The sequence below is a fragment of the Canis lupus genome, chromosome 12, assembly GCF_011100685.1.
Source record: "Canis lupus familiaris isolate Mischka breed German Shepherd chromosome 12, alternate assembly UU_Cfam_GSD_1.0, whole genome shotgun sequence".
NCBI classification, from domain to species: Eukaryota; Metazoa; Chordata; class Mammalia; order Carnivora; family Canidae; genus Canis; species Canis lupus.
Window position 1 is genome coordinate 48,863,650 of NC_049233.1, and position 19,789 is coordinate 48,883,438.

General features: G+C 41.1%; 1 protein-coding gene across 1 annotated transcript in view; it reads left to right on the plus strand.

Moving 5' to 3' along the window:
• The first annotated feature begins 236 nt into the window (after positions 1 to 236).
• ANKRD6 (ankyrin repeat domain 6) overlaps positions 237 to 19,789 on the plus strand; it is a 197,897-nt gene continuing 178,344 nt past the window's right edge. Inside the window, 2 exon segments of the mRNA XM_038554726.1 lie at positions 237 to 353; positions 2,024 to 2,143. The gene's annotated coding sequence lies outside the window, so the exon portion shown is untranslated.

The following is a 19,789-nucleotide window of genomic DNA, read 5'->3' on the forward strand; positions in this document are numbered from 1 at the left end:
GCGTCCCGGGGCGGTCCAGCAGGGAGCGGCCTGCAGCCCGCGGGCAGCCCCAGGGCCGTGCCCCCCCCTCCCCGGTCCCCGCCGTGCCCCGCGCAGGCCGCTGCGGGGCGCTGCGGCCCCAGGTTGGGAGCCCCGGTGGGCGGGGCCAGGGCCGAGCGGGCTGCGGGCGCGGCGAGCTCCGCCACAGGTAGGCTGCGGGGTCCGGCGGGCGGCGGGAGGCGCGGCGCTGCGCGGCGCCGAGGCCCGGGGGCCGCCGGAGGCTGCGGGAGCCCGTCCGCGTCGTGTCCCCTCGCCCCCCACCCTGTCGCCGGCCGCGGTCCCTGCGGCGCGGACGTCCGGCGCGCGAGGGCAAGGTACGGGGCGACCTCGCTGGGCTCCTTGGAGACCCCCTGCACCTGCACTCCCGGCCCGGGGGACGGCGTCGGAGGCGGGGGCGCTGCTCCCTCAGCGCCCCCAGGTCGCCGTCTGCCTGGCGGGGAGACCCAGAGGGAGCGCCTGGCCCCCCTCCGCGGCCTCCGGGCAGCCGGGACGGGAGGGGTCTTCCTGGGGCACCTCCCTGGTCGCTTCGCTTCACTCGCCTCCCTGGAGGATAGAACCTGGGGGGGGGGGAGAACTTTGTCACCGCTGCTGGTCCCCCTCCGCTTCCTCCCGTGAGCTCAGAGTTTGAAGAAAGTGGGGGGGGGGGTCCCCAGGCGTTGCTCTCGGATGCGGCAGGCGGTGCGCGGGAGGAGCGGAGGGTCCCTTTGGTCGCCTGCGGCCCGGGCTCAGCGCGCCCCGGCAGCCTGCCCCCTCCCCTTCCCTCTGCGCGGGCTGCAAAGGGGCGCAGACCCGGAGCGCGGGGGCCGTACCGCTGCCCCGGGGAGCCGCCCCGGCCGGAACCCGGCGCTGGGGGCTCGGCAAGGGCCGTCTCCCGGGGCGGGCCGAGGAAGCGAGCGCGGGTCTGACCTCACACACCCGCTTACCCGTACTGGTCTTGGGGATGTAGGTGCGGTGCTTCCGGTAGATTTGGGGCGCCAGGGGAAGTGGGGAGCATTATTTGTAACAGGAGAGGGGCTTGGATTTCATGAAGCTGGTCAAGAATGTTCTCCCTGCAGCAGAGTGAGGTGGATCAGGTGGTGGAGGTCTGCTTTACACTTTAGAGGTTGTGTCTTGATTCCACCACTTGTTAGGTGTAGGACTTTGGAAACCCCATTTCTTCCCTTGCCTTCCCTTGCCTTCCCTCGCCTTCCCTCGCTTTCCCTTCCCTTCCCTTCCCTTCCCTTCCCTTCCCTTCCCTTCCCTTCCCTTCCCTTCCCTTCCCTTCCCTTCCCTTCCCTTCCCTTCCCTTCCTTCTTCCTTCCTTCCTTCCTTCCTTCCTTCCTTCCTTCCTTCCTTCCTTCCTTTCCTCCTTTCTTTCTTTCCTTCCTTCTTTCTTTCTTTTCTTTTCTTTTCTTTTCTTTTCTTCTTTTCTTTTTTTTTCTATTCCTTCCCCCTTGTTTCTCTCTCTCTCCCTTCCTTCTTTACAAGACTAGTGAAGTGAATCAGTGGGAATGGAGAAGGAACAAACAAATCTGTAACTGGTGGTGATCAATTAATTTTAAACACCACTGCCCTTGGACCAGCCTGGAAAACCCATTTCATTAAACTTAGTTTTGAGAACTGTAAACTGGGTGTATTATACATAATTGGGTAGTATTGTGGAAATTAAATGAAATGATGCAAGTAAAATGCTTGGCATGGTGCTCTTGAATGTTAGGCATCCTTTTTGTGAACCTGTTGAATGGTGCTGTTCATTCATGTTTGGGTAAAGTGTTATAGGCCAATGTAAGTGTAAAGAACTTGGCAATGAAGACAAATACACCTGGGTCCACAGTAGTGCACAAGAGTACTGATTGTCTCTGAGGAGATATTTCCCATCCCTAAAATAGCAATAGCAACCCGTTGTTTTTGCTTGTAGTAGGTGCAACCATACGTGTTTAACTTCCTTCTGCCATCCTTAGCCAGTGCTTAGCATATGGCAAATGAATTTTTTTTTTTTCATTAGGGATGTAAATGAAAGTTGGAAGAGTTTTCTGCCCTTTTGGTCATAAGAGGGGAGGAGAGAGTTGGAGACGGTGGAGAAGAATAAGACACCATAAAACTACTAGCTGCACATTGTTGGAAGGTATGAACTAAGGGTGATAAATGCTCATTTGATGGGGTTCCTGGCTGGATCAGTCTGTGGAGCATGTGACTCTTGATCTCAGGGTTGTGAATTCGAGCCTATGTTGGGTGTAGAGTTTATGTAAAAAAAAATATATATAGGTATATAAATATGTATATGTATATTGGGACACTTGGCTGGCTCAGTTGGAGGAGTGTGCAACTCTTGATATCAGGGTTGTGAGCTAGAACCCTATATTGGGTGACATGTTCATTATTTTATTTTATTTTATTTATTCATGAAAAACACAGAGAGGCAGAAACGTAGGCAGAGGGAAAAGCAGGCTTCCCACAAGGAACCCTATGAGGGACTTGATCCCCTGACCCAGGATCATGCCCTGAGCTGAAGGCAGACACTCAACCACCGAGCCACCCAGGCATCTCAACATGTTCATTTATTCATTCTTTGTTTTTTAGTGATTGTACCAGAAATTAACCTTAACTTCCCATTTAAATCCATCATCCTCTCCAGAGCCCTCGGGCTAAGCATTTACTTCAAGTAAAGGTGGATGGCTAGTGATCCAGCTCAGCTTAGAGACAAGGCTTACTTTCAACTCCGGAGGCCCTACCACATAGAAATTCTGGTGTTCCCATCCCCATTATGAAATATACCTGCACAAAGTATCAAACTACATGTTCAATGTAAAGAATAAGAATAGAGCCCACGCACCCAAGTACCCATCACTCATTTGAAGAACTAGAGCATCCCCGTGGTCTTGGAGCCCCCAAATAACTCTCCATGGCATTCCATTCCTCCTTCTTCCTGCAAGGAACCATCAGGATTTGAATTTGTGTTCATTTTTAACTTGCGTTTCACACATCATATGCTACATAAAAAGCTCTGTGAAAGGGAAGTTTCCAAACAAGCATTTCCTCAATAACCTGGAGCATTCTTATTGAACTTAAAAGCAGGATATTGAGAGTAGGATGCAAACCACAAAAAAACTGACAGTCTCAAAGTACTGGGGTGAGGCAGTCTGTCTTTCAAGGTTTCCCCCAGGTTTCTTTGGCACAGGCTCTGCGGGCGTGTTCTGTCTGTATAGGGGAGGTGTAGTCTCTTCCAAAATAGCTTGGAGGCTATAATTTTTAAAAGCTTTGCTTGAGTCCTTAAGAATGAGAAAAACAGTAATTTGTGTGCATGTGTTTTAGAAGTTTTTTTTTTTTTAATGCAAATTATCCAGGGGAACATTGTGTGGGATTTGAAGGATTAAACCAACAGAGAGCAATCTTTAAAAATGATTTTAACCCAATTCTTTTCCTGGTTGTTATGTTTGTGTTTTGGACTTTCTTTTAAGTTACTTTTTCAGGGTTCCACAGCTCTCCAGAGAATATTGCACAACTCCATCACTTCTTGGTTAAGACAAAAGATTCCTAAACTTGGTTCATGGCTTATTTAGTATGTTAGTATGTTTTCACAGTGCCCTAGTTTTAAGTAGTTCATCATAGTTCGGTTCAAACAACTTATTGAATATGTACGTCCTAACAACATAGAAGCTATTTTAAAGAAATAATACACATAAACTGGGAGAAAAAATATTGATCATTCTTAAATAACCATAATTACAAGCAAGATGTGTGTGCCTTTACTAATTCTTAAATCTTGGGATCTTATTGGATACCACCACTCTCATTTCCTTTCGACATTAACTTTTCGTAGCACTTGCATTTTATTTTTATTTTATTACGATTTTATTTATTTGTTCATTAGAGATACACAGAGAGAGAGGCAGAGACATAGGCAGAGGGAGAAACAGGCTTCCTCCAGGGAGCCTGTGGGACTCTAGATGCCAGGACCCCAGGATCAGGACCTGAACCAAAGGCAGATGCTCAACCACTGAGCCACTCAGGTGCCCCTGGAGCACTCACCTTTTTTTCACAGCATCCACTGAAAACCCAGGTTTTGCAAAGATGTGTATGATGTTATTGATAGGAGTGTAATGTGATCCACCATTGAAACTGAATTCTGGTTTGTAGGTTCAGCATTTTCCAACCTGTTGAATACATTGTGTTTCTCAAAACTTTCAAATATCTTACCTAAGGCCTTTGTGATTTTGCTACAGTATCCAGATTACCTTGGTACTCAGTTTGGGCATTGTTGGTCTAAGGTAATAAAAACCCTCTTCTAGGGAGAGGGCAGTTATTAAAGAAGGGGTCTGTCTGAAATAGCACCAGGTTAAGCTACTGTGTGGAGTGGGCTACATCTTGGCTTCTCCTCTACATAAATGGAATGACTAAAGCCTACCTCTTAGGGTCATTAAGTGGATTAAACTAGATAATGCATATAAAAGCATCTCTAAAAGGCCTGAAATAGAACAGAGTCTCAATAAATGATAGCTGTTTTATGATTACTAAATACTCCAATAATAGGTAAATATATTATAGTCACTATTTAAGTATAGCCAGTGCAAAAAAAAAAAAAAAAGTCAAAGCTTGAAATCTCAATCTTAGCACATAATTTATGAAGTAGTTGGTTCACAATATAAAATGATTTATCATCCAGCTTTGCAGACCATCTTTGGAATGTTCATTTTCATTTGCCAGCTTGTGCCCAGGTTTGAAGAGGCAATCATAACTGATTGGAAAGAGAAGGCCTGAGCTTGGACAAGTAGACTTCTGATTTCAGGAGAAAAGTACTTTTGTCTTATATCTTGGGAAGTTTGGATGTTGGTTTGTAGGGGCCCAGGGCAGGCTGCCCCAAACGGGCCACTTTGGCAAAAAGATTATTTTGAGTCAAGAGTAATAGAAACCCAGCAGATGCAGCCAAGGTGCTCTGCCTCCCGCTAACTGCCTAAATTTACATTAGAAAGGAGAGCCTGCCATAGGAAGGGAAGTATTGACAGAGGCCCTCTTTAGGAACTCATCTGCATAATAGAACAATCTTCTTTTTCCAAACATCTCCTTTCACCTTCCTGCTAATGAATTTTCTCTCCTTTGTATCCTCAGACTGCTGCCTTTTTCCTTAGCTCATGTAAGCTTCAAGTTGCCTCGTTGTCTCTGGAATCGTGTGTGTGTGTGTGTGTGTGTGTGTGTGTGTGTGTGTGTGTATTCCCCCTAAGTACACCTATTAAATCTAATTTTCTCCTGTTAACCTGTCTCAGGTCAATTTAATTCTAAGTCTAGCTAGAAGGACAGAGGAAAGTCTTCCTTCCCAACTGGTTACAGACCTGCAAATGTTTCAAGTAAGGTTTAATTTTTGCATCTCTGTGCAGCATAGAGAGGCAGACCATCTTTTCAGTGAAATAGTTTTATTAAACTGATTAGCAGCACATGATAATTCCTGTCAATAAATGGTACTTACTAATCCTCCAAGGAAAGGCTGACTTTATTCAAGAGACATGTCATACATGGCTGTCGCGGTGTCTTTTAGGAAACAGACCTTTACCCCCTGTCCTGTTTATTTTCCAGACCCTAAGCCTAACTTAGAAGCTGGTGATTCTTTGACAATTTGTGAGAATACATTCAATAGTGGTATTTCTAGTGTAGTTTTTTATTTTTATTGTTGCTTACTTTGGTCATTTATCATTGAGGAATCTGTACAGAACCATAGATGATGATGATGCTTCCAAGTTGACATAAATACTACTGGAATACAATTTTTATTTGTTTTGATTCCTTTTTTTTTCTTAAAGTAGGCTCCATGGCCAATGTGGAGCTTCATGAACTCAGGACCCTGAGATCAAGAGTTGAATGCTCTACCAACTGAGCCAGCCAGGCACCCCTGGTTCTAATATTGAGAGTTGTTAATTTCTTTATTATATTTGGGATGTGTGTGTGGGGAGAAATTGTTTTGATTCTTCTTTACTAATTGTTCTCTTTTTTCTATTTGTTGTCTGATGTGGGAAACAAAGGCAAAATAAAAAATAAAATTTCCTTACTACTTACAGCCCATTGACAAGTCCTTGAAACAGGGCAGAGTGACCTTCCACTGGGAGCTTGGCTGCCTCCATGTTGACACTTAGCTAAGGGCAAAAGGCTTTCTTAACTTGACCCCCCCCCCGCGCCCCCCCCCCCCCCAGGATCCTGTGAATCTACATTAAAAATATAGAAGTTTCTTTGGAAGCTCCCTTTGTCTCTTATCCCCACTCCCCCCACCAAGATACATGATAGGAATCATCATCCAAGCATAGGGCCCACTAATATACATCTGAAGGGTCTCAGGACTGAGACTTTACTAAACAATAATAAATAACCTTTCCTAACAGTAGCTGCCCACCCACCCTCAGGGTCCTAGAAACTTCGTTTCTAAAATAACTTGAGGTTTGTTCTGTCCCTGAGCCCCTCCCAACTTGAAAGTATATAATTACCACCCCTCACAACCCCAGTGCAGCTGTTTCTGCCCACAGGTCCAAGTCCCTGTGCTTTAATAAAATCACCTTTTTATTTTTTTTATTATTATTTTTAAAAGATTTTATTTATTTATTCATGAGAGGCACACAGAGAGACAGAGAGAGGCAGAGACACAGGCAGAGGGAGAAGCAGGCTCCATGCAGGGAGCCCGATGTGGGAGTCGATCCTGGGTCTCCAGGATCAGACCCTGGGCTGAAGGCGGCGCTAAACTGCTGAGCCACCTGGGCTGCCCCTAAAATCACCTTTTTAAACCAAAGACGTCTCAAGCATTCTTTCTTGGCTGTCAGGTCCAGATCCCAACAACATGAAAAACCACATCAATGTCAATGTAATAAATAGTCAGCATTTTTTTTTAATTTTAAAAAATATTTTATTTATTTATCCACGAGAGACACCGAGAGATGCAGAGAGAGAGGCAGAGACACTAGCAGAGGGAGAAGCAGGCTCCATGCAAGGAGCCCAATGTAGGACTCAATCCCAGGTCTCTAGGATCACGACCTGGGCCGAAGGCAGAGCAAAACTGCTGAGCCACCTGGGATGCCCTCAGCATCATTTTCATTTAACATAGAATGTCTCTTTAAAAATAATAAATAAGGAGCACCTCGGTGGCTTAGTTGGTTAAGTCTGATTCTTGATTTGAACACTGCTCATGAGATGGAGCCCCAGGTAGTTCTCCATACTCAGCAGGGAGTCAACTTGAGATTCTTTCTTTCCCTCTGCGCCTCCTCCCCACCACGCACATGTGCTCTGCTCTCGCTCTCTCTCAAATAAATAAGTAAATTCTTTTAAAATTTAAAGATACTTATTTGTTTATTTATTTATTTATTTATTTGACAGAGAGAGAACAGGGAGTGGCAGGCAGAGGGAGAGGGAGAAGCAGGCTCTGAGTAGGGAGCCTGATGCAGGACCTATCCCAGGACCCTGGGATCATGACCAGAGCCAAAGCAGACACCCAACCTACTGAGCCACCCAGGTGCCCCAATAAATCATTTTTTAAAATAAAAATATGTTTTTTAATAAAAATAAATAAGAATTTCAAATATTTCCCTGGGTTAGACTGATTATAGTTAATACTCAATATCTTAAGGTTTTAGGGTACAAAGTAAAAAACTACATTATAGATAATTAAACACATTAGAATGAATTGTTTTTCTTTTGTTGTTTTTTAATCTTTAATTTAAAAGAAAATTGAGGGGCGCCTGGCTGGCTCATTGTTTAGACCGTACAACTTTTGATCTCAGTGTTGTGACTTTGAATCCCACATTTAATGTAGAGAGTACTTTTAAAAAACTAAAAGAAAATTGAAAGTCAGAACGTTTGAGCATCTATTTAACTATTAGGATTCAGTGTTTTGGGATGCCTAGGTGGCTCAGCAGTTGAGCACCTGCCTTTGGCCCAGGGCATGATCCTGGAGTCCAGGGATCGAGTCCCACTTAGGGCTCTCTGCATGGAGCCTGCTTATCTCTCTGCCTGTGTATCTGCCTCTCTCTCTCTCTGTCGTTCATGAATAAATAAATAAATAAATAAATCTTCAAAAAAAAATTCAGTGTTCTAGGTACAGAGTCCTTTGGGAAATGCTTGACTTGGTATTCTCATGAAAAACTAGGAAAGGGCATAAAAAGATTAAAACAATTTAAATTTGGGAGCTTACTGGTAGCTGAATGGACTTAATTCTTACATCACTGATTTGTTCTTGGTACAAGAATGGAGATTATGGGAAATATTTCTATCCATGATGGTAAAACACATTCTTTTTTTAAAAAGTGAATTTAATGGACCTATCAGTAAATAGTAACCAAGAATGGAGAAGTAGACCAAAGTAAACTAATCTTAATAGCTAAACAGGAATAAGCAAGGCCTTTTGTTTGTTTTTGTTTTTATAAAGGACATCTGCTTTAATCTTTCTAAAATGAATAGATACAATCGAATAGAATAAGGTTGATTTTTCTTATAGATGTTGAGTAGATGAAAGATGAGGCTCTATTGAGGTTGTGACCTTTTTCACTTTAGCTTTAGGAATCTTCTCTTATCTGGCTGGGTTGGGTGAGGCAGTGGGAGATGGAGGAGCAAATCCTGGGACCTTGCAGAGGATGGAAGGACATTGATGGACATCAGGAAACATGGTATAGTCCTGACCACCAACTCACTGTGGACCTCTACACATTGAAATTCTCAGAGCCTCAATTTTTTCGTTCTAAATAAGGAGACCAGACCAAAATATATCTTTTAAAAAATACAGTTCTGTGAAATCATACATATTCACAGTGGCAACACTTTGTTTTTCCATAATTTTAGAGAGAGGTATCTTCAAGTCAACCTGATGATTCGTGGAACAAAAGGAACAAAAGGAACTAACTGTTAACTTGATGTAACCTGATGATTTTCTCATTAACTAAAATCGTACTACTGATGTTAGTATGAACATCAGTAACTTCCTGTGTAGTGTCTTTTAAGACTGTCTGTGGGGCACCTAGATAGCTCAGTGGTTGAGCGTCTGCCTTTGGCTCAAGTCGTGATCCCAGGGTCCTGGGAACGAGTTCCGTATTAGTCTCCTGGCAGGGAGACTGTTTCTCCCTCTGCCTGTGTCTCTGCCTCTCTCTCTGTGTCTCTCATGAATAAATAAAATCTTAAAAAAAGAAAAAAAGAAAAAAAGAGGCTGTATATATTCACATTCTACAATATAAAGCAAGAGTTCCATTTTATTCTACAACTTGATTCCAAGGTCATAAAATTCATATTCTTAGGGACACCTGGGTGGCTCAGTCAGTTAAGCATCTGCCTTTTGCTCGGGTCATAATTCCAGGGTCCTGGGATCGAGCCCAATGTCTGGGGTCCTTGCTCAGCTTTTCCCTCTCTTTTTGTATCTCCCCCTGCTCATGTCTCTCTTACTCTCAAAATAAATAAATAATACCTTTTGAAAAATTCATATTCTTATTTCAATGGGTTAGAAATTTCAGTTTCTAGGGCAGCCCTGGTGGCGCAGCGGGCTGCAGCCACGAGTGTGATCCTGGAGACCCTGGATCGAGTCCCATGTCAGGCTCCCTGCATGGAGCCTGCTTCTTCCTCTGCCTGTGTCTCTGCCTCTCTCTCTCTCTCTCTCTCTCTGTCTCAATAAATAAAAATAAAATCTTAAAAAAAAAAAAAAAGAATTTTCAGTTTCTAGATGCCAGGGTGGCTCAGTAGTTGAGTGTCTGCTTTTGGCTCAGGTAGTGATCCCAGGGTCCTGGGATCGAGTCCTACATTGGGCTCCCTCAGGAAGCCAGCTTCTCCCTCTGCCTTCTCCTTCAGCCCAGGGCATGATCCTGGAGTCCTGGGATCGGGTCCCACGTCGGGCTCCCTGCACGGAGCCTGCTTCTCCCTCTGCCTATGTCTCTGCCTCTCTCTCTGTGTCTCTCATGAATAAATAAATAAAATTTGTTTAAAAAATACTTTTTTCTCATAATGGAACTATTTGGATGTTCTAGTAATTAAAATACATATTTGTGGCACCTGGGTGGCTCAGTTGGTTAAGCATCTGCCTTCAGCTCAGGTCATGATCTCAGGATCCTGGGATTGAAACCCACTTTGGGCTCCCCGTTCAGTAGAGAGTCTATTTCCTTCTCTTCCTCTACCCTACCCCCCACCACTGTGTGCACTCTCTCTGTCTCAAATAAATAAATAAAATCTTCAGAAAAAATAAGATATTTATTTAATAGGAGGTGAAAATGTGATGACATGGATGGACCTATTTCATCATGCTTATATGATGGTGATTTTTATTTCATTTTTAAATTTTTTTAAAGATTTTATTTATTTATTCATGAAAGACACACAGAGAGAGAGGCAGAGACACAGGCAGAGGGAGAAGCAGGCTCCGTGCAGGGAGCCCGACGTGGGACCCGATCCCAGGACTCCAGGATCATGCCCTGGGCTGAAGGCCGGCACTAAACCGCTGAGCCACGGGGGAGCCCGTGATTTTTTTTTTTATTTTATTTTAATATAAGTTCTGTGTCTGAGGTGGGGCTTGAAATCACCACCCAGAGATCAAGAATTACATGCTTTATTGACTGAGATAGCCAGCCCCCCCTCTAATAGTGATATGAATTTATTATTAAGGATAAAAAATAAACGAAACCATGAACAATCAACTTGGAAAATTTCAGCTCAAGTTTTTCACAGAACAAAGTTATTTCTTTTTCTCTGGTGGGGATAACATGTCTTATGCCAGCTTTAAAACTTATTTTTTAGCTAGGAAATGCCAAGCTACCCCTAAGTCCCAACATGAAATTCTGAATTCAACTCAACTTGGGTAAAATGCTGAGATACAGCATTTTATATTTTTTATATTGTATTTTATATTTTAGTTACACTTTATATTATGCCACCTATAAGTCCTAGAGACTGGATTTCTTTTTTCTTTTTCTTTTTTTTTTAAGATTTTATTTAGTTATTCATGAGAGACACAGAGAGAGAGACAGAGACATAGGCAGAGGGAAAAGCAGGCTCCCTGCAGGGAGCCTGATGTGGGACTGGATCCCAGGACCCCGGGATCACGCCCTGAGCCAAAGGCAGATGCTCAACCACTGAGCCACCCATGTGCCTGTGGAGAGTAGATTTCTTGAGTGGGTACTCAAGAGGGTTTCCTAGATATCCTCTATACTTAGAGCTACCAATAGTTAAGAGCCATAGGCTTCACAGTGATCTTACTGGGTTTGATGCCTGGCTTGTCACCTATTGGTTGTAAAAATTTTGACCATTTACCTAACCTTTCTATGTCTCAGTTCTTTAAATATAAAATGAGAATTTGAAATAACTTTTGAACTCTCACATGGTGCTCACATGAATCTATATATGTGATAAAATATATGGAAGTATATACACACATCTGCACACATACACAGTGAGTGCATGGAAAAAGTGAAATTCAAATAAAATCCATAGTTTAGTTGATATTATGACACCAATCCAATTTCCTTGTTTTGATAACTGTACTGTGGTTATATAAGAGCATCATTGGTAGGTAGGATACACAGGGACTCTAATTTTTTTATTGTGATAAAATTCATTATTTCAATAATTTTTTAAGTAACTTCTGTCTCCAACATGGGGCTTGAACTTATGACTCCAAGATCAAGAATCATGGGCTCTACTAAGCCAGCCTGACACTCCATCCATTTAATAATTTTTAAGTACGCTGTTCATACTGTTAATTACATTTACAGAGTTATGCAGTCATCACCACAATTAATCTTCAGAACTTTTGCATCATCCAAACTGAAACTCTATACACTAAATAATAATCCTTCACGCTCCCTCTCCCTGCCATGCCCCAGGCCCTGGTGACCTCTGTTCTACTTTGTGTTTCTATGAATTTCACTATTCTAGATACCTTGTATAAGTGGAATCATACAATATTTGTCCTTTTTTGATTGGTTTATTTCGCTTGATATCTTTGAGGTTCATCTACTATTTTTGCAGCTTTTATATGAGGTCAATATTATATCAAAATAAAGTTTAAAAATAAAAAGCCCCACTGATGGGGTCCCAAAGCTGGACTGTACCAAGCACAAAGGTTAGGTACAGTGCAGGGTGGCCAGAAAAGCTGAGGAGTGACATTACCTTTCTTTCCCTCCAATCTCTAATCAGGGGGGAAAGATGCAAGAAGTAGCAGTGTTCTGTCTCGTATAGGAAAGTGTCTACATTATTTACTAGTGAGTTCTTACACCAACCTGAGAAGCAGCTATGAAATTTCCCACTGAAATAGGAATTTTCTCTTTCTTTCTTTCTTTCTTTCTTTCTTTCTTTCTTTCTTTCTTTCTTTCTTTCTTTCTCTTTCTTTCTTTCTTTCTTTCTTTCTTTCTTTCTTTCTTTCTTTCTTTCTTTCTTCCTTCCTTCCTTCCTTCCTTCCTTCCTTCCTTCCTTCCTTCCTTCCTTCCTTCTTTCTTTCTTTCTTTCTTTCTTTCTTTCTTTCTTTCTTTCTCTTTCCTTCTTTCTTTTTTATTTTTAGATTTTATTTATTCATGAGAGACATACAGAGAGAGGCAAAGATGTAGGCAGAGGGAGAAGCAGGCTCCCTGTGAGGAGCCTGATACAGGAGGACTCTGGGATCATGACCTGAGCCAAAGGCAGATGCTCAACCACTGAGCCACCCACAATTTTATTTTATTTATTTTTATTTATTTATTTTATTTTATTCCCTAAAATAAGAATTCTTAACCTGGCGTTCGTCCATGGGCTATAGATGCCAAGAGCTCCCTGAATTTATGTCCGAATATTTAAATGAATGTTCATATGTGTATTTGAGAAGTTCCATAGCTTTCATCTGATTCTCAAATGGTTCTCTAACCCCAGAATGGTTAATAAGCAGTACAAGAAAATATTGTTTACAGAGATATAACAATCCCACAATAGGCTCTTTCACTTGGGTGTTTTAGCCCCTTTTAGTTCTCTGGCATGTCTTTCCCCCAGAGGTTTCTTTCTGCTCAAGCCTGGGATAAGCTTGAATAGTTCTTTACCCTTAGAGCCTCTGGCCGTTCACCTGTGCCCTACAAACTCCTGGACCCATCTTTAAGGACTAGAGGAGCCCTAGGGTGAACTGTTTTGGAGGCCCTAGTAGGGGACATGTCGAACTAAAGTTTTGTGCAGAACTCAGTCTCACGACTGCCAAATCTCTCCCCACCTTTCTTAGGCTCCAGAAAATAGAAAGGAAAAACTCATGAAGTGGTATCAAATGACTGAAATTCAGTAAATTCTGCCTTGGGAAATGTAAATTTAATTTTCAGATTGTCTTCTGGTTTACACTTTATGTTTTAAATGTATTTTAAATAATACAATGCCTTCTACCTTGTGTAATATTCAATGATTTAGGTAGCTATTGCATTGACATATTGTTATAGGAGATGTTGAATGTTAGAATTTATTTAGACTGATTTGTAGGCTCATATGGATGGATTGCAGAAATGGCAAAAATTGTAATTTGCCAATTTTCTTTATACATATGACTCTTCAGTATTTGAATTTATCTCAGAAACCCTTCAATAAATCATGTTTATTGACTCTTTTCTCCAACTCAGATATATTCTGTTAAGGTAGACTAAGTGCTCTAATAACCATCTCCAAATGTCAGTGGCTTGATCCAGTCAATAAAAGTTTATTTCTAGCTTATACAAAGTCTAAATCTGTTACTCCTGTTTGGGCAGTTCTCCTGGTTACCTGTCTTACTTGTGACTTAGGGATAAAGGCTCTTTCCATCTTGTGACACCACATCTTCAACATGACATATAATCCAATGTCACTATAAGGGGGAAGACAGTATGGAAAGGCATACTAGATTAATTACTTCCGCCAGCAAGTGAAACACATTACTTCTGCTCACCTCCTATTGACCAGAACAAGTCACATAGCCCTACCTAGATTTAAGGAAGGTGGGAAATGTATTCCTTGGCTGAGCAATTGTTTCTGAGCAATAATTGTTTATTTTGAAAGGGGAATGGAACTCTTTGGTGGATAAGTATCCATCTTTTCTACAAATGTGCTGGTCTTTTTACTAGTAAGTTAAGTGTAACTACCTTCATATAATTTATTTTTCACTTTCCAAACATCTGTGTATACATAGCATGTCTATATAGTGTAAGGTATAGATGAGACTTCCATACAGGAAGCAATTATATCATAATTGCCATGTAATAAATAAAAATGGGAATAAGCCATCTATCTAGATTCATATATTTATTAGGGAACAAAGTATATTTGATTTACTCAGAGTCATCCAACCATGTAGAGAATTGTACAGTTGAGAAAGACTAGCAGAGAACAAGAATATGCATGTTTTATTGGCTTTATGAATGTTATCATAACAGTTAAAACTACTTCAAGCTGCTGGCAATAAAGTGTGAAACTCTTTTCTTTTTCAAAAAAAAAAAGGTAGTCTTTGCCATGGAATGTATTACACAGTCACAAATACATGTGTCACTTTTACTTATTTGCTATTAAGGGAAACTAAAATTGTAAGGTTTGGACCTATTTGTCTTATTTGTTTGAAGTAAAATTGTGCCTACGAGGGCACCATTTGGCTATGTCCAGCATCTTAACAGCTGCGAATGGAACATATTGAGGGATTAAATATAAGACCATATGAAAGATACCAGTACCCAGTTGGAGTCATGGAGAAAATGGTTCTCAATTTTAGTACTGTATACTAACCATAGTAATGCTTCACTTATCCATTACTGGCTCAAATTAGACTGTTCTACTTAAGGAAACTATCCAAATAATTAATATTTACCATCTTTTAAGTCCTAGGGTTTTGTTTTGTTTTGTTTTCTTTAAAGATTTTATTTTATTTATTTGACAGAGAGAAAGCACAAGCAGGGAGAGTGACAGGCAGAGGGAGAGGGAGAAACAGGCTCGATATGGGGCTTGATCCCAGGACCCTGTGATCATGACCTGGGCTGAAGGCAGACTTAACCAACTGAGCCACCCAGGTGCCCTAAATCCTAGTTTTTAAAAAAGTTATATTTCACGGTCCCCATGTTGGAATTAAAGGTGCACCAAACCAAAGGTCAGTAAATTATAGCCATGGACCAAATGTAGCCCACTGCCTGATTTGGTAATTTTTCAGTAGAACTTGAGTAGGACTTTGTGCCAATCTCATTCATTTATATACTACCTATGGTTGCTTTCACGCCACATTGGGAGAGTTGAGTAGTTATCACAGAGACCCTATGGCCCACAACACCTGATATATTCACTTCTATTCCTTTACAGGAGAAGTTTGCTAACCCCTTCACTAGGCTTAAAATTAGTGTAACTTGGTTTGAGAATAATTCTCCTGTTTAGAACTTATTTCATCTCTCTGGCCCATAGTTTTCTCACCATTATAGTCGGGTTAATAAGACCTACCTACTGAGGTGCTTAAAGAAAGTAGATTTTTAAATTAAATGACCTCAGGCAAGTCACTAAAGTTATCTTCAAGATAGCAATCTGCCTACCTATTTTCCAGATAGCTTCCTTAGACCAGTAGTTTTTGAATCTATCATGCTGAGATCATCTGGGACATCTATTAAAATTCAGATATTCCCACCCTAACTCCTTAGATGCTGATTCGGGAGGACTGGGTAGGTGCCCATTTCACAAGCACCCCAGATTCTGATGCGGGTGGCCCGGACTTGACAGAACCCAGGTCCTTGTGGCAACTTGTGTTTTAGTGGCTAGAAATAGTTTCTCTGGCAGCTCTAGATATGCTTTTTGTCTCACCCAGAATTGAAGCCTCACCTACTTGATTGCAGACCTTGCAACCAAAAGGAGAATGCCCAGCGGGTGTTAATCCTTGGCATTCTTAGCATGTGCTGAAAGACCCAGTCAGTGGGCTTATCCTATAAATCAAATCATTCACTGCCTGACCTCACCTATACAGCCATCTGCTGCTTTGCTTCCAAATAGAAATAATGATAGGAAAGTTGGCACTGGGGCGTTAGTGAATGGGACTGGTTTACAGTGAAACGCAGAATGCCTCTTGATAATGCTAAGAGAGAAGAAAATCACACTAAAATTAGCATGATGGTCCAGGGTTAGCTGCTTCTTTTTAAAATCAAGGTAAAAGTTAATAGCAGAAGGAGTTACCATGAGAGGAAGAACCTAAGCCCTGGTGATTTATAAGCGCATTAAGAACGGATGCTTATTTAATTGTTTATAATTTCCTTAATCTCCAGAATGTATTATCCTGGGTTAGGGGATACTTAATGAATGGCTTGCTCACTGAAGCCTTTGTATGCTTCCATTTGTTATTCAAAAACTTAGTAAAGACTGCAGAACCAGTCATGAATAACAGCAAAATCCCCTGGCACCTGTTGGGTTTTTATACAATACAGAAAAAAGTTAAGACCCCGCCAAAAGACCCCAGAATAAAAAAACAAAAAATATAAACTTGAGGGAAGAGTCAAAGAACCTCACACCTTCAGTACAGAAAGAGTGGAGCTATGTTGCTGCTGTTTTGAAGCACTTCTTTAAAACTAAGAATTAGGTGCCTTTAAATATATATATATATATTTTTGTTACCCTGCTGGAATAAAATATGGATGTTTGATTGGGTGTAAGCCAGGGTATTTTGTACTTTGAAATGTAAGTAAAGTGAACACTTTATCATCCAATGAAGGATTTCCAGCTAATTAGATATTTTCCTGCTGGGAGCCATCTAGGGAAATTGATTTCAAAGACGTGTTAATAGGGATTTTTAAAAATCCTATGTAAGATTATTAAAGGATTCCTTTAAATAATGAGTTCCCTTAGACCAAGGATATTTAACATATGATTAGAATTACTAAAATTCAAAGTATACCCTTGTATAGGAGCCCATTCTTGCCAGGAGGTAGGAACATCACTAAGGAACACATTCTAGAAAGGTTGCAAACTAAATGGCCATCTTCTATTGTTACTAACATGATGGCTCTAGATCATTCCTTTCCCCCCTCCAAAAAATGTAACAGGTCTAATTTATCTCTAGATAACAGAGTTTCTTTTGATCAAAGCCTTAACAAAAAGTCCATTTTGAAGAAAATAAAGCTTATATCTTTTTTTTTCTTTATTTATTTTTTAAAAGTAAATTCTACCCCCAATGTGAGGCTCGAACTCACAATGCTGACTGAGATCAAGAGTTGGTGCTCTACCAAACAGGTTGGTGCTCTAGCCACCCAGGCGCCTCAGAAAATACAGCTTATATCTTTAAAAACTAATTATTATTTTGATATATTAAGAGTAATTGTCTTAATGCTCAGTGCATTTCCTTTTTTTAAAATCCCAAATTCACTAATTTATATTCTTGCCTTGGTATTTAAAGACTCTAAAACACTAATGCTATGCTTATAATTGACTGGTTGTGTTAAAAGTGACTGTGTTTTTTGTGCATCTAAAAATAGAACATAAAAATTGTGTCAGGTTTTGCTTTAGGACTTATGTATAATCTTTTATTATGTCTGTATGTCCCCACCATTTGGAATTTCCCTTAATGCCAGGGACATTAACTTTGTAAAGGAATAAATCTTAGAGACTTTTAGGATTTGCTTTTTTAAAAAATCTTTAAAATTATTTATTTATTTATTTATTTATTTATTTATTTATTTATTTTTAGGATTTGCTTTGAATTTACTAGCCAATTACATTGGATGGAAGTTAACATCTCAAGTTATATCGGGCGTTCTTTTTTTTATGTTAGCAAGACATCATCATTGTTATTATTTTATTATTTTTCTTTTTAAAATTTTAAAATATTTTATTTTTTAAAAAGATTATATTTATTTATTTACTTAATTGAGAGTGAGTGCATGCATGCATGTGTGCACACCAATAGGGGGGTGCAGAGGGGGAGGGAAAGGGAGAGAATTTCAAGCTGACTCTGCTGAGCATGGAGACCACTGCAAGACTTGATCCCATGTCACTGAAATCATGACTTGAGCCAAAACCAAGGGCCCTACACTCAACCAAATGAGCCACTCAGGTGCACCTTAAAGATTTTAAGTAATCTCTACACCCACCATGGAGTCAAACTTACAACCCCTAGATCAAGAGTTGCATGCTCAACTGATTGAGCCAGCCGGGCTCCCCTTAAATATTTATTTATTTATTTGTTTGTTTATTTATTTATTTATTTATTTGTTTGTTTATTTATTTATTTATTTATTCATTCATTCATTCATTCATTCATGCATTCATTCATTCATGAGAGACTCACAAAGAGAGACAGAGACATAGGCAGAGGGAGAAGCAGGCTCCATGCAGGGAGCCCAATGTGGGACTCGATCCTGGGACACCGAGATTACGCCCTGAGCTGAAGGCAGATGCTCAACCGCTGAGCCATCCAGGTGTCCAATATTTTTTTTTAGATTTTGTTTATTTATTTGAGAGAGAGAGAGAGAGAGAGTTGTATGCACACATGAGCGGGGGGGGGGGGCAGAGGGAGAGGGAGAAGGAGAAGCAGGCTCTCCGCTGAGCAGGGAGCCTGATATGGGGCTTGATCTCAGGACCCCGAGAGCATGACCTGAACTGAAGGCAGACGCTTAACCAACTGAGCCACCCAGGCACCCCTCTCCTTAAATTTTTTGATTGAAGTATATGGTTGATATGTATTCATTTCAGGTATATAATATAGTGGTTTGAGAATTCTGTGCATTACGAAAGGCTCACCATGGCAAGTATAGTTACCATCTGTCATCACACAAAGTTATTTCAGTATTATTGACTATATTCCCCATGCTTTACTTTTCATCCTGTGACTTACTTATTTTATAACTGGAAGCTTATACCTCAATCCCCTTCACTCATTTTACGTCCCCCCTACCGCCTGACTGGTTTGTACTGTGTGTGAGTCTGTTTCTGTTTTTTGTTTGTTTGTTCTAAGGTGTTCTAACTTGTTAATATTAATGAAAGCTATGTGTAAAGCAAAGGGAAAACATACTCCCTACATCAGTAGGCAATAGAAGCCATGTAATATCTGGTGGATTCTGTATGAAAAAAACTGTATCAGAGGCTACTAGGGGATGTAAGTGAAGGGGAAAATGTTACATTATGGTACTAAATATAGAAGGAAAGACCAAGTATTGATTGTAACCTAACCGGGTATCGTAAATGCACAGCAGCATTGCCTTGGCCCTACAGGATAAATGGCATTCATTAAGTGTGAGTGTATTGTTGCCCTAAGGTCAGGATTGCAAACTGTTTTAACGATTCTCAGCCGAGCCTAATCTCTCCATCTGAAAAATAATTTAAGAAACAAATTTTAAGGTCAGAGACCCTCTTTTGGCCTCCTTATTTATTAGTCTTTTTCTTTCTGATTAGCATTAGGTAATGTATCTTAAAACCCCAGGCCTCCACATTCAAACCTGGCTGAATTACCTCTCTTGGAAGTGGACAATAAAGATGCCCTTTAGGGGACGTCTGTTTCATGGGAGACTGGCCGGGTTGAAAGAGAGGAGCGCACACCTGGCTGCCAGGAAGGCCTGGGCTCTGGTTTCAGGTTTGACAGCAGCTTTTGTGCCCTTTGCCAAGTCACTTTCCTGCTTCTGTGGCTTTTCTTTTCTTTTCCCTCAGAAAGGTGACCATAGGCCTGATGTTTCAGATGGGTCCTCATTTACTACTCCCCTGCTACCATGGATTTAAGTCACAGAAACATTTTTTAGCTTAACAAAGTATTATAAGGCAAATACCTTTAGTTAAGGGTAACAGAAAGATCTCTGCCAGTCGCTCCAGAAGCCTCCCTTGTGTCAGATCTAAGCCATGATCCTGTCCCCCT